This window comes from Scyliorhinus canicula, chromosome 3, assembly GCF_902713615.1.
Source record: "Scyliorhinus canicula chromosome 3, sScyCan1.1, whole genome shotgun sequence".
Taxonomy (NCBI): Eukaryota; Metazoa; Chordata; class Chondrichthyes; order Carcharhiniformes; family Scyliorhinidae; genus Scyliorhinus; species Scyliorhinus canicula.
The window spans coordinates 106,541,277-106,566,522 of NC_052148.1; positions in this window are offsets into that span (position 1 = coordinate 106,541,277).

Here is a 25,246-nt window from a genome sequence, read left to right on the forward strand (position 1 = left end):
CTTATTTTGCAAAGGGCAGAGATTGTTAAAGTGGGTGATAACCAATCATTTTGCCAGCACATATGCGGGCACACTGAAATATTTATGCACTCAATGCCATTTCCCTGCCCTTTCCTTACATCCTTCTAAAATTTTAGAAGAACGTTTTTCAAATATTTATCCACTCTCATTTTAAAAGCGATTGAAAATTCTGCTTTCATCACTGTGTGTGAGAGCATTCTATCGCCTGACAAAAAAAAACCATGACCTATTGTTTATAACTATCTATTCTCATTAGCAACACACACTGTAAAGAGATTTTTCCCCTATTTATCTTCGCTAAATTTTATAGTTCACAATGTGGCTCTCGGGGCACTTTATTCTAAGAAAAATGTCCCTGTCTCACCTCATCACTAAAGACATAGGGCGTGATTCTCCGCTCCCCACGCCGGGTGGGAGAATCGCGGGAGGGATGGCGACTCACGACATGCCCCCTTGGACCCCCTCGCGATTCTCCCACCCTCCCCCGTTTTTCACGGCGACCGGCGATTCTCCGGCCCGGATGGGCCGAGCAGCCTGACGTTCCCGACCGGTTCACGATGGCGGCAACCACACCTGGTCGCTGCCGTCGTGAACATGGGCGCCAAATGCTCGTTTGTGGCTTGTGGGGGCGGAGAGGGATGTGAGCACCACGGCCGTGCTTGGGAGGGGACTGGCCCGCGATCGGTGCCCACTGATCGTCGGGCCGGCGTCTCCAAGCGACGCACACTTTCCCCTCCGCCGCCCCGCAAGATCAAGCCACCGCGTCTTGCGGGGCAGCGGAGGGGAAGACGGCAACCGCGCATGCGCGGGTTGGAGCCGTCAGCCGTCGTGACGTCAGCCGCGCATGCGCGGGTTGGAGCCGGCCAACCTGCGCATGCGCGGCTGACGTCAGTTAGGCGCTCCCGTCGCGTCATTCTCGGGGCGCCCCTAGCCACCCCGGGTGGGGTGAATAAGGTCCGAGGAGTGGCCTCCGAGGCCGTCGTGAAACTTGGGCGAGTTCACGACGGCCTTCCCGAATCCGCGAGGGAGCGGAGAATTTCGCCCATAGAATCCCTACAGTGCAGAAGGAGGCCGTTTGGCTCATCAACTCTGCACAAACCCTCTAAAAGAGCACCCTAACCAGGCCCACTCCCGCACCCAATCCCCATAACCCCACCTAACCTTTAGAAACTAAGGGATTTAGCATAGCCAATTCACCTAACCTGCACTGGGAACCCACGCCCTAACAGGGAGAATGTACAAACTCCACACACAGTCACCCAAGGTCGGAATTGAACCAGTGTTCCTGGCACTGTGAGGCAGCAGTGCTAACCACTGTGCCACCATTTTTTGTATCCTGGTATCATGACTTTTGAACCCTTCCCATGGACTTAGTAGATTTCACAAGTGAACCAGTACAATGGCCTAGATCTCCTAGTTCCCCAATCTGTTGGATAAAGTGCAATGGATGTACATTTCCTCCAGCCCATTAATGCTCCCACTGACTGACCATCTAGATTTCAGGAGGCTTTCACTCGGGGCACAGATGGATACATATTTTCTATCTAAAGAATACACTGCAACAAGTTCCCATGGCTTCTTTAGAAACACCTTTACGTCTGTGACCTTCAATATCTACTAGGACAAGGCACCCGGTAAATAGGAACGCCATCACTTCTAACTTCCTCTTCAAATTACACATCATCTAGACTTGAACATACATTACAGATTGCTCATTATAACTGGATCAAATGCCTGAGCCAGAATTTTACATTCCCCTCCCTGGTGGGTCCTGCGGCAGTGGCGGGGCGGGGGGGGGGGGGGGGGGGGAGCAAAAAATTGCACGGACGGGATTACCTCTGGGAACAAAGTTCAATCTTGAGAAGGAAAGTGGCCGGTTTTGCAGGCGGGGCGGGGGGTGGGGGTTGGGATGGGCTGGAGAAGGTGGTGGTAGGGGTGGGGTGGCTCCAACTGGGGGGACCTCGAGACCTCCGTCCCCCCATCACACCCCTACCTATTCCATGAGACACCGGTCTCTCTCCTTTGCGACCCCTAAGGCCTTTCCAACCACCCTCGCTCCCTACTCCTAACCTCTGCCATTTACCTTTCCTCGAGTTCCTTGGATCCAGGCAGCTAGCTGCAATGCCCCTTTTGACCACTATGCTGCTATTGCTGGAGTGACTGGTGCCCACAAGAACGGGAAACATGTGTGGAATTTAATTAGGTGGGATGTAAAATCTCAATTTCCCAAGGCCGGATGAGATAAACCTTGTTTGCAATGAGCCTGATACCTGCTTTCAGGGGTTCAGACTGGTAGTACATTTGCATGCCATGAATACTTCTTATTTAATTACTTCCTACCAATTACTGCCAACAATTAAGGACTGGAACAATCCTCCACAAGCCTTAATCTCCATGCCCCCTAAGGATGCATTGAAGGAACCCCGTTGAACTTGTTTAATTAATGTAACCATCGACTGCACTCATTGTGAATCTCCTGTGAAAATTCTCTTCAGAGGGTAATCTTACTGAGAACTAAGTGCCTTCACTACAAAGACAACGAGCATGAGAGTCTCATTGCACCTGTTCATATTTGTTTAAATATTTCATTAAATAGTTTCAAGAAGGAGATAGATATATTTCTGATTTAAAAAACGGATTAAAGGGATATGGGGAATAAGCAGGGAGGTGGATTTGAGATCAGGAAGAGATCAGCCATGATCTGATAGGGACTGAATTGTCTACTTCGGCTCCTAATTCCTCTGTTCCTCAGTAAAAGTGGTGTGCACCAATTGGCTCTGTGCAGTTGCGTATAAGGTCAGTGGCTTTTCTTGTTTAGCTCCAGGGTACGAAGACAGGGAGCAGGGGAATCTGTTATCATTCTTGTGGATCTTAGCTTAGATGGCCCTTGTTTAGGATTGAGAGTGAGACTGCTGGAGACAAAGCTGTTGGTAAACTTTGTCTTTTATTTAACATTCTCCCATGTACAGATAAGGCTTACCATGAGCTTTCACGTAGCGCTATCTCTCAGCATCTTCTGTTGTCATGTGGTCTTCCATCACTGATGATGTTGACTGTCTACTAACATTAGCCCTTTACATTACTTCTCCCCCCAACCCCCCCCCCCCCCCCCCCCCCCCCCCCCCCCCCCCACCCCCGTAAGTCTCTATTAAATACATTATGCACATTATCCTTCTTGTCCCACAAAGTCTCTACTGTCATTTCTTAAATTTGTTGTTCACGGGATGTGGATGTTGCCAGCTAGGCCAACATTTGTTGCTCATTCCTAATTCTCCTTGAGAAGGCAGTGGTGAGCTGTCTTTTTGGACCACTGCAGCCCATGTGGTGTGGGTGCACCCACTGTGTTGTTAAGAAGGAAGTTCCATGATTTTAACCCAGCTACAGTGAAGCAATGACAATATGTTTCCAAGTGGGGATGGTGTGTGGCTTGGAAGAGAACTTCCAGGAGGTGGTGTTCCCATACAAATGCTGCCCTTGCCCTTTATAGGTGGCAGAGGGTTTGGAAAGCACTGCCAAGATGAGAAAATGAGGGGCCTAAAGGGTTGTGTCAGTACTGTCCATGCGTGGGTCCATCTTGGGGAGCTGGCTGGAAGAGTTCTGACATGGCTTTGAGTTCCCCTCTGCCTTTTCAATGAACAGCCCACTGAGGGTGATTTTGGACAATGTCCTTTACAATGCATAAAAGGGAGGACCAGCAGAGTCTGACAGTTCAGCCGTGTTGTACAAAGTAGCAAGAACAACACTGGACACTAACCTGAATATTTAACAAAGAGCAAACAAAAATCGCAGCATTATTTTATCCACAACAGAGGAAATGTGCATCAACCATGACACATGCCATTACATTTAGTTCTCTGACTAAGCAAGTCACAACAAATAACCATAAATATAGTGAAACCAATATAATGTGAAATGTGTACAAAAATACCTTTACGCTTTCAATTCTTATCTTATTGGTAATCGAGCTGGGTAAGGAAATTGTGGCCATGATGCAGAGTTTCTCTGTTTGTCCAGGAGGCTCCTTTATAGCCCAGCATTTGCTGCAGCGTTATCAGCTGAAAGTGGGGTTTCTAAACTGAAAAACATCTGCTGTGTGTGATCGTTTGTGACTCTGATGCATGCTGCTAGTATCTTTAATGTTAATTGCAATTTCATGGGAATCAGGGAAAAGCAAGACAGATGAAGTGACACACTTCCAGACCTGCTATCGGGAACAGCGTGCTGTTGACAAAACTCCCCCTATATTTCTGTTTTAATTTTCTTCATCATACTGAGAGTTGTGGAAAATGGGGATGATGCTTTGTGCTGCATTCCAAGGAAACTCTGGAGCTCAGCAATTAATGTTATCGGGAGCTGCTTAGAAACATTGATATTAAGAAGCACTTGGCTGAATTTGCCATTTCCCGCCACTGGCAGTGGGAATTGCGATCGGGCGAGACAGGAAAAATCGCGAATTGCGCCCATCGCGGATTCCGCCATGCTCTGGTCCCGATTAGACGGCGTTATTGAAGTTTGTGCCCACGCACATGCCCACAAATCATTTGTCATTTCCATGGATTTAAATATAATTTGCGGATTGGACACTTCGTGCTCCACCCCTATCCGATGCTCCACCCCATTTAGCTGGAATACTCGCGGGTATGAATTGGTGCAAGTATTTAGAAGTGGGTCCTGGGTGCCATGGCTGTTGAGGGGGAACGGGAGGGAAAAAAAAACTCTCGAAGATTATTGGGCTTGCTGGGGGTGACTGCTCAGGCAAGCGCAGTAACGGGGAGCGCCTTGGTGCCAAGTCCATGGTTTCGAGGTATGCTCCTCAGGATCAGAGTGGGCTCGCTCAGACTGCCATTGCTGCAGAATGTGGATTTAAACACACCCCTTTGGTGCTACTTACAGGCTCCTGGCTGCTCACGCTGCTGACTGCTCACTGTATCCTGTGAATGTTCCGAGAGCCTCGGGTAATGTGGGAGCCCATCCAGACCGCCCTTCTGGAAACCCTCAAACACAAGCTGAATCATCAAGGGGATGGTACCATTTTGTCAAGCTCAATCAGGTCACCAGGCCCACCAAGTAGTGACACTCCTCAGAACTACAGCCCTACTGCAGAGAAGCAGGGGAGCAGCAGAGCTCACCCCAAACACAGGACACCTGCACTGCATCCTTTGGAATCCTCCCTGGTTCTCTTCCCTTCTCATAGCAGAGACCTCATCAGTTACTCCCACACCTCAGGATCACAGCTATCTCTTCCTGGTGAGGTTGGCAGCACTGACTACCTCTGCCACCTCCTCCCGGGTGTTGGTGTGTGATTCATGTGAGTCATCTCAGACTATCTCAGTCCTGTTTAAGAAAGGGCTTCAAAGAACCCTCACAGTGAGCTTTGCACATGAGCAGTGGGAGAGGCTAATCCGGAGTGAGGCACAGACGGAGTGAGTTTTAAATTTGGAAATTTGAAGTAGAGTGGGGAATCGGAGCTGGGAAGAGGTGCTCTTTGCTTTGCAACTTTTAAACCTGCAGAGAGGGGTCTTGCCCTGCTGCAACTGAGGCTACAAAGGAGAGAGCTGATTGGTAAGTAGTGGACAAAGTCGGTAAGTCTTTACAACTTTCATTAATTATAGTTTAAAATAAGTTTTGTGATTTATTATCTGAAAGGGCTATAATTGGTAGTAACGAGGACAAGGATAGAAGGACCATAGAGAATCACATATTCCGATGTTAAAAATATTCCAAAGTTTTAATTTAAAATGGTACGTCATAGCAGGAGAACTCAAAGCCTCGGTTTACTCCTCTTGCTTCACGTGGGAGGCCGGGAACATGTCCAATGCCCAGCGTCAGCATGTGTGCAGAATTGTATCCAGCTACAGCTTCTGGAAGTCTGGGTTTCGGAGCTGGAGCAGCATCTGGGGACACTGTGGAGCATCCGCGAGGCAGAGAGTATCGTGGATAGCATTTGTAGAGAGGTGGCCACATTGCAGGCTCAGACTGCACAGGCAGGAAGGGAATGGGTGACTGCCAGGCAGAAGGAAAGAGCTAGGCAGGAAGTGCGGGAATCTCCTGTGGCCATTCTCCTGCAAAACAGAAATACCATTTTGAATGCTGTTGAGGGAAATGACCTCTCAGGGGAAAGCAACAACAGCCAAATTCATTACACCACAGTTGGTTCTGCAGAGGAAAGGAGTAAGAAGTACAGGGGATTTGATTGTAAGGGGAATAGATAAGAATTTTGGTGGCTGCAAACAAGACTCTAGGATTGTATGTTGCCTCCCTGGTTCTCGGGTAAAGGATGTCTCCTTATAGATTTCACAGTGCAGAAGGAGGCCATTCGGCTCATCGAATCTACACTGACCCCTGAAAAAGCATCCAACCTAAGTCCACAACTCCCCGTAACCCAGCAAACCCACCTAACGTTTGGAAACTACGTGCCCAATCCACCTAACCTGCACATCTTTGGACTGTGGGAAGAAACCAGAGCACCCGGAGGAAACCCACGCGGATACGGGGAGAACGTGCAGAATCCGCACAGACAGTGACCCAAGTCGGGAATCGAACCTGGGTCCCTGGTGCTGTGAAACAGCAGTGCTAACCAGTGTGCTGTGCCTCGGAGCAGTTACAGGACACTCTGGGGGGGGGGGGGAGAGTGAACAGTCAATGGTCATGGTACACATCGGTACCAACTACATTAGTAAAATAAGAGGTAAGGTTCCGAAAGCAGAATATAGGGAGGTAGGAAGAAATTTGAGAAGTCGGAGTGATCTCAAAGGTAGTGATCTCAGGGTTGCTACCAGAACCAGGTGCTGGTCAGAATAGAAATAATAGGATGTATTGGATGAATACATGGCTGAAGAGATGGTGTGAGAGGGAAAGTTTCAGATTCCTGGAGCATTGGGAAGAGTTCTAGGGGAGGTGAGACCCATAGAAACTGGATGGGTTACACATGGGCAGGACCAGGACTGATGTCCTTGGGGGTTACTTGCTAGAGCAGTTGGGTGGGGGGGTGGGGGGGGGGATTAAACTAATATGGCAAGGGGATGGGAACCTATGTAAGGATTCAGAGCATGGGAAATCAAGAACAAGAGAAAAAGACAGCAAGGAGAATAAGAAAAGAGATAGGCAGAGAAATCAAGGGCATGTATCAGATAATGACAGTGTAAAATATAGTAGGGACAAGACAAGGTAGGTTAAATGGACTAGCATTCAAAATAAAATGGATGAATTAGTTGCGCAGATAGATGTAAAGGGATATGATATAGTTGGGATTGTGGAGAAATGGCTCTAAGGTGTCCAAGGATAGGAATTAAACATTGAGGGCTATTCAGTTTTTAGGAAGGACAAACAGAAAGGAAAAGTTGGTGGAGTTGCTTTGTTGATTAAAGGAGATATTGTTACAATATGTAGGAAAGATAATAGAACAGATGATGTGGAATCTGTGCGTGGAGTTAAGAAACATCAAGGGGCAAAAAACATTTGTCAGGGTAGTATACAGACCACCAAACTGCAGTGGTAATGTTCGGAATTGCATTGGACAAGAAATCAGAGATGCATGTCATAAAGGAACATCTGTGATTATGGGTGACTTTAATCTCATATAGATTGGATGAGTCTAATTGTACACAGTACAATGTAGGAGGAATTTCTAGAGTCTGTACAGGATTTTTTTTGGACCAATATGTTGAGGAACCAACAAAGCAGCAGACTATCTTGGACTAGGTGTTCTGAAATGAGAAAGGAATAGTTGGCAATCAGTTGTGAGTGAACCCTTGGGGATGAGTGCCCATAATATAACATTCTTTATCAAGGTGGATCGTGAGTTAGATGATTCTGGGGTCAGGGTCCTGAAGCTCAATAAAGGTAACTGTGATGGTATGAGGCATGAATTGGCTATGACGGACTGGCAAACATTACTGAAAGCAAAGACAGCGGACAGGCAACGGCAGGCATTCCAGGAACAAATAGGTGAATTCCAAAAGTTGCTTATTCCTACTTGGTGCAGCAGTAGAAAGGGAACTGTGGCCAAACCATGGTTTACAAGGAAAATTAGAGGTAGTGTTAGATCCAAAGAAGAGGCATGCAAAGTAGCAAGAAAAAGCAATAGACCTGAGGATTGAGAACAGTTTAAAATTCAGCAAAGCCGGACCAAGGGATTGATTAAGAAGGGGAAAATACAATTTGAAGCTAGCGCAGAACATAAAAACTGACTTTCAAAGTTTCTATCGATATCTAAAGCGAAAAAGATTGATAAAAATGAATGTCGGCTCCTTACGGTCAGAAACTTGGGAATTCATAACAGGGAACAAAGAACTGGCTGAGGAACTTAATTTTTCTTTGCTTCTGTCTTCACAAAGGAAGACATGAATAATGCTCTGAGGTTCTGAGAAACATAGGTTTTAGTGAGGAACTGAAGGAAATTAGTATCAGTAAAGAAATGGTTTGGGGGAAATTATAGATGGCATGGTAACACAGTGGTTCGCACTGTTGCTTCACAGAACCTGAGTCCCAGGTTCTATTCCCGCTTGGATCACTGTCTGTGCGGAGTCTGCACGTTCTCCCCGTGTCTGTGTGGGTTTCCTCCGGGTGCTTCGGTTCCCTCCTGCACGTCATGAAAGACGTGCTGTTAGGTGAATTGAACATTCTGAATTCTCACTCTGTACCCGAAAAAGCGCTGGGATGTGGTGACTAGGGTCTTTTCACAGTAACTTAATTGAAGTATTAATGTAAGCCTACTTGTGACAATTATATATATATTTAATTTAGAGGACCCAAATATTTTTTTTCCAATTAAGGGGCAATTTAGCGTGGCCAATACACCTAACCTGCACCTCTTTGGGTTGTGGGGGCGAAACCCATGCAGACACGAGGAGAATGTGCAAACTCCACACGGACAGTGACACAGGACCAGGATTTGAACCTGTGTCCTCAGTGCCGCAGTCCCAGTGCTAACCACTGCACAACGTGCCGCCCACTACTTGTGACAATAATAAAGATTATTATAATCGTATTGAAGAAGGCAGCATGGTGGCGCAGTGGTAAACTCTGCTGCCTCACAACGCCGAGGTCCCAGGTTCGGTCCCGTCTCTGGATCACTGTCTGTGTGGAGTTTGCACATTCTCCCCGTGTCTACGTGGGTTTCGTCCCCAGAATCCAAAGATGTGCAGGGTAGGTGTGTTGGCCACACTAAATTGCCCCTTAATTGGAAAGAATGAGTTGGGTACGCTAAACTGTTTTTTAAAAAATAAATAAATAAATAGTATTGAAGGAGAACAAATCTCCAGGGTGTGATAATCTTCATCCCAGAGTACTTAAGGAAGTGGCCCAGAAATAGTAGATCCATTGGTGGTCATTTTCCAAAATTCTTTGGACCCTGGAATGGTTCGTACAGATTGGAGGGTAGCTAATATAATCCCACTATTCAAAAAGGGAGGTAGACAGAAAACAGGGAACCATGGACCAGTGAGCCGAACATCGGTAGTCGGGAAGTTGCTAGAATCCATTATCAAGGATTTCATAGCACAATATTTGAAAAGCAGTGGTATAATCAGACAAAGTCAGCAAGGATTTGCGAAAGGAAAATCATGCTTGACAAATCTACTGGAATTCTTTGAAGATGTAACTAGTGGCGGCGGGATCGGCGGCGTGAGCGGGCCCCCGGGGTCCTGGGGGGGGCGGGGGGTGATCGGACCCCGGGGGATGCCCCCACAGTGGCCAGGCCCACGATCGGGGCACCGATTGGTGGGCGGGCCAGTGCCGTGGGGGCACTCTTTTACTTCCGCCGCTACCGCGGCCTCTACCATGGCGGAGGCGGAAGAGGATCCCCCAGCGTGCATGCGCTGGTGGTGACGTCAGTGGTAGCTGATGCACCGCGCATGCACGAACCGGCGAAGGCCTTTCGGCCAGCCCCGGCGCCGGGCGGCAGGCGTCAAAGGCCATTGGCACCGGTTTTGGCGCCAGTCAGCGTGGTGCCAACCACTCCGGCGTGGGCCTATCCCCTCAATGTGAGGGCTTGGCCCCTAAAGATGAGGAGAATTCCGCACCTTTGGGGAGGCCCGACGCCGGAGTGGTTGGCGCCACTCCGCTACGCCGGGACCCCCCACCCCGCCAGGTAGGGGAGAATCCCGCCCCATGTCGGTTAGGATTATATTCATTGAAATTTTGAAGAATGATGGGAACTTATAGTAACTTATAAAATTCTAACAGAATTAGTCGGGTAGATTCAGAAAGAATGTTCCCGATAGTGGGAAGGTCCAGAACAAGGGTCGTAGTTTGAGGATATGGGATAAATCTTTATAACTGAGGTGAGGAGAAATTTCTTCACCCAGAGAGTGGTGAATCTGTGGAATTCACTACCACAGAAGTTAGTTGAGGTGAAAATATTGTGTAATTTCAAGGAATTAGATACAGTTCTTGGGGCTAAAGAGATCAAGGGGTATGAGGGGAAGGCGGGATCAGGGTATTGAACTTGATGATCAGCCATAATCATAATAAATGGTGGAGCATGCTTGAAGGGCCGAATTATCTCCTCCTGCTTCTATTTTCTATGTATGTTTCGCTATATGTGCTGCTCAAAGTGCTGGCTTGAATCTGCAGCCCACCCTGTGGAAGAGGGTGTCCCTCATCTTCTCATTGTCATTGAGCAGTGGGTCCACTTCAGACTCCTGAAATCGGGGGGTCGGTCTTTTCTGAGCCATCTTTGTTGCTTCAATGAGTGTGGTGTGTGGAGGGCTTAAAACCAGCTCCAGCTCTCAGACTTTTAGCGTTAATTCCCGCTGGGCCGGGAATTGCTCTGAATTTGCGCTGGCAGAGTGATGGCCAATTTGCATGCCCTGAATTCGCTAACTGAATAGTGCCCCTGACAGAAACATGAATCGGATACTACTCAGTCCCTCCCGCAACAGGCCCCCTCAGAGGACGTCCGCCAAGGGCATCAAAGGCCACTGGGTGTGAAAACCAGCAGGTTGCCTGCATTTCTGATGTGCATCCCAGGGACACACCGAGACGTAGCTGTAGACCATGTACGATCAAGAAGATTGAGGATCACTGATTGGGCCTAGTGGTGAGGGGGCAATATCTGCTGCAGGGAGAATGGAAATATAAAATGTTCAAAATTAAAACATGTTTCACCTGATACATGTGAAGCCTCTGTCACATTAATCTTCACAGCAGGCCTGCCTGCACCCCCACCCCCTGTTGTTCTCTGATCCCCACCCTCCGGGCATAGCGGTCCAAAATCTAAAGCCCATGATGCAGACCTTGTTCAGAGGATGGCTGTGAAAATGCTGTCATGTCAGCAGAAAGATAGGAGTCAGACGTTGACATAAACTGAGGAACACCAGAGCTAACCTCACAGAGAGTCATCATCACTCTCCTGCCCTGTATATTGATCCACTGACAATTTTGACGTAGGAACAGCATCCTGGATTGTTGTTACACAGACCCTGTGTAGAAGGAGGGTAGTCGTGGGAGGAGGGGGGTTCCGGTGGTATAGCAAGGAAGGGAATGGGGTAGGAAGGAAGGGAATGTGGGAAGGAGGGGAGTGGTGCCTTTAGTCACCCAGATGGAGAATCCTGGACACTATTTCCATGCATTTGTACATTTAGTTTGATTTAAAAAGTGTCCCTTATCAGAATACTCTAATTTCTTGGGCCAGGTGTAAAATTGTACTTATTCTTCTGCTCTTAATGTCTGTTTCCAGTTTGTCCTCCATTTTCCATGGTGATCATTTCTACCCCTGGCAATTGGACTCCTCTCATCAGTGAATCATTTTGCAGAATAGAAGAGGAAGAAGATTATCCTTGAAGATTTTGCTGGAACGTATTGCGGAAAATTGCAAAACCCGACAATTGCATTATGCTTTCAGCATTCACAAGGTGATCCCTATTATTATTCCAGCGGTGAATGGACAGCATGGTAGCATAGTGGTTACCACTGTTGCTTCACAGCTCCAGGGTCCCAGGTTCGATTCCCGGCTTGGGTCACTGTTTGTTCAGAGTCTGCACATTTTCCCGTGCCTGCGTGGGTTTCCTCCAGGTGCTCCGGTTTCCTTCCACAATCCAAAGATGTACAGATCAGGTGGATTGGCCATGCTAAATTGCCCTCAGTGTTCCAAAACGTTGGGTGGGGTTACAGGGAGGGTGGAAATGTGGGCTTGGGTAGGGTGCTCTTTCCAAGGGCCGGTGCAGACTCGATGGGTTGAATGGCCTCCTTCTGCACTTTAAATTCTATGATTATACCTCTGCTCAACGTCACTTTGGGAAACTCTGACCAGGGCCAGTGGCCAGGTTCACCTAAATTAGTTTTTACCCTTCATGAAACCATTTGTTGCCTTGACTTTGATTGGCAAAAAGAATCACTTGAATGTTTACTTTGGGCTGGTTTAGCTCACCGAGCTAAATCGCTGGCTTTTAAAGCAGAACAAGCAGGCTAGCAGCACGGTTCGATTCCCGTACCAGCTTCCCCGGCCAGGCGCCGGAATGTGGCGACTAGGGGCTTTTCACAGTAACTTCATTGAAGCGTACTTGTGACAATAAGCAATTTTCATTTCATTTAATCACCACATTGTGCCTGGCAGAAATTTGGGGGCACAAGTTAAACAGCAGGAAAGGCCAAATTTGAGATTTGTGCCAGGCGCGAATCAATTTGCCATCACACTGGCCTGTTCCCAATGGCGATTTCCAGGTCTTGCCCAATAATGACAGCATATCATTAACTCCAAATTGCATTAATTTCAATCTCATTCGCAAGATCGAAGCTGAATGTAATGTCCTCCTGGGAATTAACCGGTCCCCAATGAGAAATCACGCGGTGCCGTTCCGTACTCCTTTTTAAAAACGTGAAGCTGGCGCAATGGCTGCTGAGGGGAACTGAGGAGGTGAATAGCTATTTCCATTTTCCAGCATGCAGCTCAAGGGCACTGGAGCTGCTGCCTCAGTGCTCGAGGAAGAGATGGGGAGAGCGGGTGGGTGGGTGACCCCTCAGGGGGGTTGGGTTTGGTTTGGTTTGAGGATGAAGCTTTCCAGGCTGGGGGTCAACCCTGGACTGGCGGACGGTGGGGAGGGGGGGGGGGGGGGGGGCAGGGGGTTGAAGTGTTTGTTGTCTTTTTGTTAAATATGGTGGATATCAATAATAGGGACAATTGCAACCGCTGCCTGTCTGTCCTACCAAACACTTCCAGGACAGAGCCCTGTTCTTGGAGAAATCTATGATTCGATGATACGTTGATGGTCACTTTAACTCCCTTTGACAATGAACAGCCTCTCGCTTCACAACTGCAGGTTGTGTTTGCTGCTTGCTCCAGCTGGTGCCTGCAGTTGCCTGGAGGCTGCTGTTGCTGTTTCCTTCCTTTTCTGTAGCCAGATAGAAAAACAATTTTTTCTAAGATACCTGGGTCCTGAAACACCGGACTCATAGGGATGTGTGAGTCCAGAAGCCAATCCAGTTTGAAGCAAAAAAATGCTGAGGGGCTTGGTGCGCGACATTGATCCAAATGGGCCACCTGCTAACGCCATGGAAGAAATGCTTTTGCAGATTGCAAATGCTTTTGTTGCTGGTGTGGTGAGTGCTGCATGTAACTTGCACATCACCGCGGGTTAAACACATTGGCAGTCAAGGATGTTTAACTGCCTTGAGCACCAGTAGAATACGTGGATGCCAGGACTTGGTTCCGGTGAGATTGGGCCGTGTGGGAGGACCTGCGCACCTTCGGCTTCTAGATGGAGAATGGCACTGATCCGTGGACTAAGTAACGCTTTGATGGACAAATAATTTCTCCGACAAAGTTCTGGACATAATAACACATTCTCAGGCTTATCATCTGTTTCTGTTGAGGAACCTGCAAGGGGTGAACTTGTGTGTTTATTTTTTGTGTGAAAATGATCTGATATAGCTTTGTATTGGTAACAATATGAAACCCTGACATTACCTTGTTGATTAAGTTTTAGTGTGATGTGTGTAATATTGCATAGTTAATTTTCAAATCTTTGCTAATGTTGATCCACATTTGCTGATAAAATATTACTCACATGGTGCTGCAGGTTGCGTTTGCTGCTTCTTGCAGTTGCAAATTCCTGGAGGCTGTGCTGTTTTATTCTTTTTCTGCAGCCTGGAGTAAGGAAAGGGAGGATGGGAAGATGATCTCCTGCCTGGGCTGGAGGAGGGAAGGGGAGCTCTTTCTCTTTTCTGGCGTACTTTGGATCGGTGCGATTTTCCCCTGCTGCTGGAAGCTGCAAGAGGGAGAGAAGGATGCAGATTGATCTGAATGAGCAACTTGATGAAGGTGTTGAAGAAATACTTTGCAGATTGCTGGTGATTTTATTGTGAGTGTAGTGAGACCAACAATCAGTTTGGGCTTCCGCCACTAGCACATCGGCATGAGTCACACACGGTAGATGTCAAGACTGTTTTACTGCACCTTGAACACCAGTGGAACATGTGGATACTGAGCTTTGGTTCCAATGAAATTAGGCCATATATGAAGGCCTGTGCAATGGAGGACACAGACTGATATGTAAAATGGCTGCACAGCAAGGATCACCCATTCTGTTGAGGAACTATGTGAGGTGATACGGTGTGTTTGGTTTTCTTTGTACAAATGAACTGTTCTAGTTTTGTGTTTGTACCAATATTCTGTCATGGAAAGATACTTGTGAGTGTGTGTGGCATGGTGCCCTTTCCTTGTTGATTAATGGTTCGTATGAATTATGGACTGTTAAGTAGTTAGTTTTCATCTTTTTGTGTGAAGGTATTGTTGACCGTGTAAGAAACAAAATATTCTCAAGTGGATTCTCACTGGTGGCATGCCTCAGAGGATGTTTATTACATTGCATTTATAATAATAATTTCAATTAAACTTTGAAGCCTGAATATTTTGCCTAACTCTCGAGGCGTCAGCAGCATAGAGGCAGCGGCCAACAATCAAACAGTCAACAGGCTTCAGCACTGGTGACATCCTCGCGATCAGAGGGTGAGTGTGTGCATCAAGAGAGGGCACCTAAGCACGGTCTCCATAGTTTTCCCAGCAGTGTTCTGTGGTCTATGGGCTCCTGCTGTTGCCGGAGTGATTGTGCAGAGAGAGGTTTTACACCACAAACGGCTCACTGGATGGCACTCTGAGAAAAAGCGGGACACCTAAGGGTGGGGGAGGCTTGCGGGCCCCGGGGTGGAAGCCCAAATTGATTGTCGGTCTCTCCTGATGTAATTCCTTAAAAATACCAAAACTGATGGTGATGTCCATCCTGTAGAGGTTGCCCTCACGGTTCTTGTGGAAGCCCAGAGGGGCAGACGCTGGAGAAGGCTGCGGCAATGTCGTGCAGGCTGGAGGTGGCACCCCATGTGCAAAGAGTCGCCCCGCACCTTGAAGACACGGCTGTTCATTAGGCCGAGGAGGAATCCAGAGGGCGGTGCCGGCGACAGCCCAAGGTGCACAGGCATTGTTGGTCTTTCGAGGAATTGACAGATAATATATGCTGCAGGAGACTCCACCTCAACAAGGGAGACAGTGCAGTATCTGTGCCCCATCCCTGTGGGTGTAATACCCAGGAGGAGGAGTACACTCGCTCATGGTGGCCATTAAGGTTACCGCAGCCTTGAAGTCCTATGCCACCAGTTTATTCCAGGACTTGAGCGGGGACGTGAGGCATTTTCCAAGCTACAGCCCACAAGCACATCCATGAAGTCCCGGATGCCCTGTATGCCCGGGCATCAGACTATGAAATGAGCAGCAGCCTATGAACACAAATTTGAACTGGATCAAGCCCACCAACATGCCGTGGCTACAGGATTCTGCAACATCGCCGGGATGACCAATGTCCGGGAGGCAATTGATGGTATGTATGTCACATTGCGCTCACGGGGCTATCAGGGAGTGGCCTTCATTAACACGAAGGGCTTTCACTCCCTGAATGTTCAACTCGTGTGAAACCGCCAACTCCGGATCAAGCACCAGTGTGCTCACATCCGGGGAGTGTACAGACAGCTACATGCTGGGACCCCAGGCATCTTCGAGGACCTCCCCAAGGTGATGGGTTGGCTCTTGGGGGATACGGGGTACTCACTGTGGGCCCGGTTGATGATACCTGTGGTGAACCACTGTGCACCTGTATTGGGGGATGTACAGTAGGACCTGCACTACAGGTTTGCCGGTAGCCCCTGCCGGCTAGCTCCGCCCACAAGGAACCGTATAAATATGCGTGTCCTCCTCCTGATCAGCCAGTTCGCCAGCTGCAGTAGGAGGCCATGCATCTGACTGTAATAAAGCCACAGTTGTACCAATCTGAGTCTTTCGTGCAATTGATCGTGCATCAATACCAGTGCGGAGGCCGAAACCCGAGGCGGAGACCCGATATAACAAGATCCGTACTGTTGTTGAGAGTTGCATCGGACGGCTCAAAATGCAGTTCCAATGCCTAGACTGCTCTGGCGGTGCTTTGCAGTACACTCCCAGAGGGCTTTGTGGTGGTTTGCTGTGCCTTCCACAACCTGGAACAGCAATCATAGAATTTACAGTGCAGAAGGAGGCCATTCGGCCCATCTAGTCTGCACCAGCTCTTGGAAAGAGCACCCTACCCAAGCCCACACCTCCACCCCATCCCTGTAACCCAGCAACCCCACCTAACCTTTTTGGATACTAAGGGCAGTTTATCATGACTAATCCACCTAACCTGCATATCTTTGGACTGTGGGAGGAAACCGGAGCACCCGGAGGAAACCCACGCAGACACGGGGAGAACGTGCAGACTCCGCACAGACATGGACCCAAGCCGGGAATCGAACCGGGAACCCTGATGCTGTGGAGCAACTATGCTAACCACTGTGTCACCATGCTACCAATAATGGGTGACATGTTGGAGGAGGAGGGACATGCGGCCTCGTCTGAGGAGGAGGAGGAGGTGGACCTGGAAGAGATGGCGGACAAGCCCAAGAAGGATGCTGGATGAGCCCAAGGAGGATGGAGGGCAGGTGGTGGCAAGGGTCCAGCATGCCCACAGGTCCAGGGGGGCCCTCAAACTCACAAGATTCTCAGAGGAAGAGGCTTTGTCCGTCACCTAATTTCCTGCCCATTTTCCTCCTTGCCCCCATTCCCCTCCTTCCTACACCCCCCCCCCCCCCCCCTCCCCCACCGACCCTCAACCAGTCTCCCAGGGTCTGTGTAACGCTAGGGTGATGGGCGTGAGTCGGCACTGTCAGTGAGCGGGTCAATATACAAGGCAGGAGAGTGGTGACCCCTCGCTGTGAGGAAATCTCTGGTACTCCTCAGTTTACACCAAAGTCTGACTCCTGCCTTTCTGCTGACAACGCGCTTACACCCATCCTCTGAACAGGTTCTTGATCAGGGCCATTTGATCTTGGACCACTGAACTCGGGGGGGGGGGGGGGGAATCGGAGGTCAACATGGGGTAGGATGCAGGCAGGCCCAACGTGAAGATTAATGTGACAGAGGCTTCATATGTATAAGGTGTAACATGCTTTAATCTTGAACATTTGACATTTTCATTTCCCTGTGCTGCAGATATTTCCCCGTGCCCCCCCCCTTGTGCCTAATCAGTGATCCCCAATTCTCTTGATCTTATGTGGTCCACTGCTCCGTCCAGATGTATCCCCAGGATGCCCATTAGAGGTGAAAGCAGGGCTTTCATGTCCTGTGGCCTTTGATGCCCTTGGCGGACATCCACTGGAGAGCCCCGACTGACTTACTGGTGTCACTGGCTTTGCCATGCCACCCTGTTCTGCCCACTACCCTGCCACCTCCTGCCTGATGTTGCCCGTAGGGTCTCCATGGGGCGGAGGGGCAATTAGAGTGAGCTACTGAGGCCTCTGTGTCATCTGGCTCTGCAAGTCCTGGCACCTCTCCATTGTCCGTATCAAGGTGTTGACTCCATCCGCAATCGTCCTCAGTCATGGTCCATGCTCTGTAGTGCCTTGGCAATGTCCACCTGCTTTTGGGGCATGTCCCTCATTGACTGGGACATGATGCCAAGGCACTCAGCCATTTTCACCATGGATTGATCCATGCCTTGGGCACCACCACTCAAGACACTGACTTCATGCTCCAGGCTGTCCACTGCGGTCGTCACCCTAGCAGTGTTGGCCTCGGTGCCGCGCATAGCCGCCATCGTCTCCTACGCCCATGGCCTTTGGGTCTCCTCGAATCGACTATACACTCACTGGAATGCCACTGACATCCCTTTCTGAATCTCATGTCCATGCCTTAGCATCTGTATGCGCTATGTGATAACATTGCCCAGATAGCTGTGATGCCTCGCCGGTGGTCTCCTGTGAGGTGGTCTCTCGGGTGGTGGGGGGAGGAACGACTCCGGATGGCCTTACCCAATCAGATGGAGATCCTGTGAGAGAATGGACATGTGGTCAGTGAGGGGGAAGAACGTATACATTTTTCCGTTCATCGTGCACTTTTTCAATGTACCAGTGAACCTCATATTGAAACATTACATCCTCTGTTGTGGTTGCACACCATGTGCACACTTGGAGAATAATATTTCCCTTTTCCCCCACCCCTTCCACACTTCCCTACATCTCATAATTTCCATGTTGCTGTTCTTACAATAATTCTGAGAAAAGGTCTTCAACTTTCGAATGGAAAAGATCATAACCTAAGAGCATTACTGCATCTGAGCTTGCTTAGAGAGCAGTATTAACTGAGTTTTAAATGTTAACAGCTTCATTATTCTGAACACCTTAATTACTTGCTTAAGTTGCAAAATGTTTTAGTTAATTATGGTCCTCAATTCCGATAATCAAAATGAATTAGTTTGACGAATCATGAGTTGGATTCTCGGTTTTCGGGACTAAGTCCCCACGCCGTCAAGAAAACTGTCGTCTTTTACGCCTGGAAAACTGCCATCAAAAGGCCACAGAATCACCGTCTAGCAGGGGGCGAGCAGGCAGCTGTCGTAGAGCTCGAAGCTCTACCTGCCAATACGGCCCCCAGCACTTCCGGGTCAGAGGCCACGCATGCGCATGGCGGCGTCCTGCAGCGGCCACCGGCCTGCTCCATGTCAGACTCAGCCCGTGGACCTGGACGGGCAATGTAGTGCCCTCTATCAGCCGCTCGCGCGCCCCTGACTGCCCACATTGCCCCAGCCCCGAATGAATCCCCCCTGCCCTCCAATTGGCCCGCCCCCGACTATGGTGGCCCCGGCCTGAGGCAGTGGATACTCGGCACGATTTTCGGGGGGCGGAGAGTTTAAAAATCGGCGCCGCTCCCGATTTTGCGCCAAAACGGATTCTCCGCCCCGTCGCCGAACGCGATTTCGGCGTCGGGGGACGGAGAATCCAGCTCTTGGTGTCTAACTGAAAAAGAAACGGATATTTTTCAGAAGGCAAATGCCCCAGGAACTTTTAACCGCCTGGTGTCCTCTGGCTGGGGATAGGGTTAAAATACCACTTACACTACCCATAGACTCATACTCTACCCAACTTTGTTATCCTGGGCTGGATTTTACATACACCCCACTCCGGGTGTGTTTTCAGCAGGTTGACACGTAAAATAGGGTGTGTGTCCACCGTTCAACTTTCCCACCAATCCCCAAGCTCACCCCCTATCACATGGTAGGTGGAAGGTGCTGAAATTCACAACCAGCCCACCCACCATATGCAAATAAATAAGGGTCAATTGAATTTGTTCATAAGCCAAAGGACCCCATTAGTATGCTTCCCACACCTTACTATGATTTGCATGCACAACGGGAGGAAGGAAGTGGGATGCAATCTTTGACGGGGGGGGGTTCTTTTTCATACATCAGGGTCAACTCCCCGAAGAGATTGCCCTCAGTTTCTCCCTAACCGCCTGCTCACCAAAACACACCTCACAACTTCCTAAGCTGCCCAAACCCTCCCTACCGCATACCTCGGACTTACCTCATTCTGGGGACCATTGGGCCTCCTTCTTGGGACAGGTTGCAGTCTCAACAGCACTGACTCTCGAGCTCTTGGCTTTCCCGGGGCTGCTGAAGCTACCAGCCAATCAGATTGCGACTGAGGGCAGTCCTGCCAGCCCAGTGGGAGTGTATGTCCCACTGTGAGCCAGTTTAGCCCACCACAGTGTACTTTGGATGAGGGTTGGGCTTGCACAGAGTTTTCAGCCAAACCTCCTCCCGGGGGGATAGGAGTGCTTTCCATCCTCACACTCCTTCCACCCCAAAACGTGCAGCTGACTGTGTCTGCAGTTAATGCCTTCATGATATAACAAATTTCTGGCTGTGATGCACTATCAATGACCACAGAAACAAGGATGGAGTGTGAATTGAAAGCTTTAATAGACAAGATGTTTCCCCAGCAGCTCAAGTACAGAAAAGGAAGCTGCAGGGGAAACACGGGCTTTTATACCCTGCCTTACTGGGCGGAGCTACCTTACATTCTGACCAATGGGTTACAAACCATTGGGCTATTGAGCAGCGAGCCTTTTCCACCAATGGTAGCTCAGCACTCCCAGGTACCGTAGCACCTCTAGTCATACTACCACATTCACCCCCTGTTGAAAAAAAGAACTGGAGGGGGGGCTGCTTGATCGTCCAGCCATAACTGGTGGTCCGTGCGGGTGGAATAACATAACTGGTAGTATGACTAGTGATAGGGTACTGCACTCCTCTCGTACGGCGGCTGCCCATTGGCCCGTAACTATTTACAGAGACATCTACAGTTCTATAATTCTGGCAATAGGTTGTGTACATGTCATGTTCAAAAGAGTCCATCAATAGTTCATAGTGACTTGGTCCGTTGGTCGGGAGCCCTGGTCGTCCTTTGCGATCGACGGAGCTTCGGCGGAGATGTCGATGGAGATGCACGTGTCTGTGACTCCAGGAGCGTGGATCCGGTCCCCGTGGCGGTTTCAACACCCCTAGATGGCGCTGGTGAGGATGGTTGGACCGGGGAGGGGGCATCTAATCCTCTAGGTGGCGCAGGTGAGGGGGTTGGCAGATCAGGGAGGGGCACGTCTGTAGAGTGCAGTTGTGGGCGGGGGGGTCCGGGCATGGCCTGTGGGCAAAACGATTGTCCAGGGAAGAGGGCTATGGTGAGAGGTGCCGGTGGAGGGGAGGGTGGGGCTGGTGACAAGGGCGATGGAGGGGATCCGGCGGGCGCCAAGTCCCGTAGAGAGACCGTGTCTAGTCGGCTGTTGGTGTACTCCACGTACGCGTATTGCGGGTTAGCGTGGAGCAGTTGAACCCTCTCGACCAACGGGTCCGATTTGTGCGCCCGCACGTGTTTCCGGAGTAGGATGGGCCTGGGGGCTGCCAGCCAGGTCGGGAGCGAGGTCCCTGAGGAAGACGTCCTGGGGAAGACAAGGAGACGTTTGTGGGGTGTTTGGTTAGTTGCAGTGCAGAGCAGCAACCGGATGGAGTGGAGGGCGTCTGGGAGGACCTCCTGCCAGTGGGAGACTGGGAGATTTCTAGACCGTAGGGCCTGTAGGACGTTCTTCCAGACCGTACCATTCTCCCTCTCGACCTGTCCATTACCTGGGGGTTATAACTGGCCGTCCTATTTGAGGCAATGCCCTTGCTAAGCAGGATTTGACGCAGTTCGTTGCTCATGAAGGAGGACCCCTATCACTGTGTATGTAAGCGTTGAATCCGAACAGGGAAAAAATGCTGTGGAGGGCTTTGATGGTGGTTGTGGTCATGTCGGGGCAGGGGATGGCGAAGCGGGAGTACTCGTCAATCACGTTGAGGAAGTACGTGTTCTGGTTGGTAGAGGGGAGGGGACCTTTGAAGTCCATGCTGAGGCATTCAAAGGGACGGGAAGCCTTTATCAGATGCGCTTTCTCTGGGTGGTAGAAGTGCGGCTTGCACTCCGCGCAGATGTGGCAGTTCCTAGTGACTGTACTGACCTCCTCGATGGAGTAGGGCAGGTTGTGGGTCTTCACGAAATGGAAGAAACGAGTGACCCCCCCGGGAGGCAGAGCTCCTCGTGAAGGGCTCGGAGGCGGTCCACTTGTGCATTGGCACATGTGCCGCGGGATAGGGCATCAGGAGGCTCGTTTAGCTTCTGGGACGATACAGGATCTCGTAGTTACAGATGGATAATTCGATCCTCCACTGCAAGATCTTATCGTTCTTTATCTTGCCGCGCTGTGCATTGTCAAACATGAAAGCAACCGACCGTTGGTCCGTGAGGAGGGTAAACCTCCTGCCGGCCAGGTAATGCCTCCAATGTCGCACAGCTTCTACTATGGCCTGTGCTTCCTTCTCGACCGAGATGGGGCAGATTTCGGAAGCATGGAGGGTGCGCGAGAAGAAGGCCATGGGTCTGCCCGCTTGGTTAAGGGTGGCCGCCAGAGCTACGTCGGACACGTCGCTCTCGACATGGAAGGGGAGGGACTTGTCGATGGCGTGCATCGTGGCCTTTGCGATATCCGCTTTGATGCGGCTAAAGGCCTGGCGGGCCTCCGTCGACAGGTGGAAAGTGGCAGTTTGGATGAGAGGACGGGCTTTGTCAGCGTAGTTGGGGACCCACTGAGCGTAATAGAAGAACCCGAGGCAGCGCTTCAGGGCCTTGGAACAGTGAGGGAGGGGGTACTCCATAAGGGGGCGCATGCGTTCCGGGTCGGGGCCTATCACTCCATTTCGCACTACGTAGCCGAGGATGGCTAGGCAGTCAGTGCTAAACATGCATTTATCCTTATTGTAGGTCAGGTTCAGAAGTTTTGCGATCTGGAGGAATTTTCGGAGGTTGGTGCCATGGTCCTGCTGGCCATGGCCGCAGATGGTGACATTATCGAGATACGGGAATGTTGCCCGTAAACCGTATCGGTCGACCATTTGGTCCATCTCTCGCTGGAAGACCGAGACCCTGTTTGTGACACCGAAGAGAACCCTTAAGAAGTGGTAGAGTCGCCCATCCACCTCGAATGCAGTGTACCTGCGATCGCTTGCACGGATGGGGAGCTGGTGGTAGGCAGACTTTAGGTCTACCGTGGAGAAGACCTTGTACCTCGCGATCCCATTGACCAGGTCGGATATACGGGGAAGAGGGTACGTATCTAGTTGTATAAACCTGTTGATGGTCTGACTGTAGTCTATGACCATCCTATTTGTGTCCCCGGTCTTCACCACCACTACTTGTGCTCGCCAGGGGCTGTTTCTAGCCCCGATGACCCCTTCCTTCAGAAGCCGCTGGACCTCGGACATGATGAAGGTCCGGTCCTGGGCACAGTATCGTCTGCTTCTGGTGGCGACGGGTTTGCAATCCGGGGTGAGGTTTTGAAACAGGGAGGGGGGATCGACCTTGAGGGTCGCGAGGCTGCAGACAGTGAGAGGGGGTATAGGGCCGCCGAATTTAAACGTCAGACACTGAAGGTTACATTGAAAGTCTAACCCCAGGAATGTGGCCGCGTAGAGGTGGGGGAGGATGTAGAGCCTATAATTTTTGTACTCCCTCCCCTGGACAGTAAGGTTCGCTACACAATACCCCGTTATCTGAACTGAATGGGAGCCAGAGGCCAGGGAGATTTTTTGATCGACGGGATTGACAGGAAGTGAACAGCGTCTTCCCATATTGGGGTGTATAAAACTCTCCGTGCTCCCAGAGTCGAGCAGACAGGACGTCTCGTGCCCGTTGATCAGTACTTTCGTCGTCGTTGTGGAGAGTGCGTGGTCGAGACTGGTCCAAAGTTACAGATGCCAATCGTGGCAGAAGTTCGGGGTCATCATCGGGCGGTGCGTGGTCACCCACGCTGGGGTCCTTGGAGCCGGTCCAGGATGGCGGCGCCCACTGGTCGCACATGGCTGAGGGTGGACAAAATGGCGGTGTCCATCCCCTGCATGTGGCATCGGCAGAGCAAGATGGCGGCGTCCGGTGGTCACACGTGGCGCTGGGGGAGGAAGCTGCCGATGTTCGTGGGCCGCATGGGGCCCGTGGAGTGTGTTGGAGCGGTGATCCGCATTCGCCGCCCGGGACCGCAGCGACCGCTCAAACCTGGTAGACCGCCATGAAATGGCCCTTTTTGCCGCACCCCTTACATGTTATCGAACGGGCCGGGCAGTGCTGTCGGGGGTGTTTCGCCTGCCCGCAGAAATAAAAACGGGGCCCAGCGGGGTGCCGGGGCGTCTTGCAGCACAGGCCTGAGGCGATTCAGAGTCCGCAGAGGGGGAGTTCCACGCTGCCCAGGGGGCCGCCGTGCGGTCAGAAGTGTAGCGCGAGCATTTCGAGAGGCAACGTCCAGCGAGTCGGTGAGGGCGCTGCAGTTCCTCCCTAGCACGAGAAATGCACGATAGAACTAGTCTAGTGAATCACCAGGGCTCTGCTGTCTCGTTGCCAGAAGATGCCGAGCGTAGACTTGGTTTACTGGGCTGATATTATGTCCTTTGAGTAGTTCCATTGCAGAAACGTAGTCAGTAGCATCCTCGATGAGCGTGTCGACGTCCGGGCCCACTCTTGAGTGCAAGATCTGTATTTTCTGCTCCCGCGTAGCTGTGCTTTCTGCTGTGCCGAGGTAGCCGTTGAAACATGCTAACCAGTGCTTAAAGGTTGTTGCTGCGTTAGCCGCATGGGGGCTGATCTGTAGACACTCAGGCTTGATGCGGAACTCCATCCTTTAAAATCTTGTCTATTAAATTGATCCACTATCAATGACCACAGAAACGAGGATGTAGTCCTAATTGAAGGCTTTAGTAGACAAGATGTTTCCCAGCAGCTCAAGTACAGAGAAGGAAGCTGCAGGAGAAACACGGGCTCTTATACCCCGCCTCACTGGGCGGAGCTACCTTATATTCTGACCAATGGGTTACAATCCATTGGGCCATTGAGCAGCGAGCCTTTTCCACCAATGGTAGCTCCGCACTCCCAGGTACCGTTGTACCTCGAGTCATACTACCACAGTCTGCAAAATATATTTTTCACAAAAGGGCTGGGAGCCTCAATTTTTGCAAAATATGTTTGGTATTAATGCATTTCATTTTGTTACTAGCCCTCACTAGATGGGCTGGGAGGTGCGAAGGCTGGTGAAAGAAGGTAGTGGGAGTCAAACAAGATGTCTTCCATTGCTGGTACGTTCTCAGAAGTGGTACTAGCACTGGAATGGCTGCCCACCAACTTGAGTGCATGCCTGATTAATCCAATTATTTTTTTTAAATTTCATTTACGGGATGTGGGCATCTCTGGTTAGGCCAGTAATCATTGCATCCCAAGCTGCCCTTCAGAAGGTGCTGTGAGTGGTCTTCTTGAAACGCTGCTGGTCAAATTGCCCCTGGGATCCCATCATCCACCCTGTGGGCTCAGGATCTGCTTT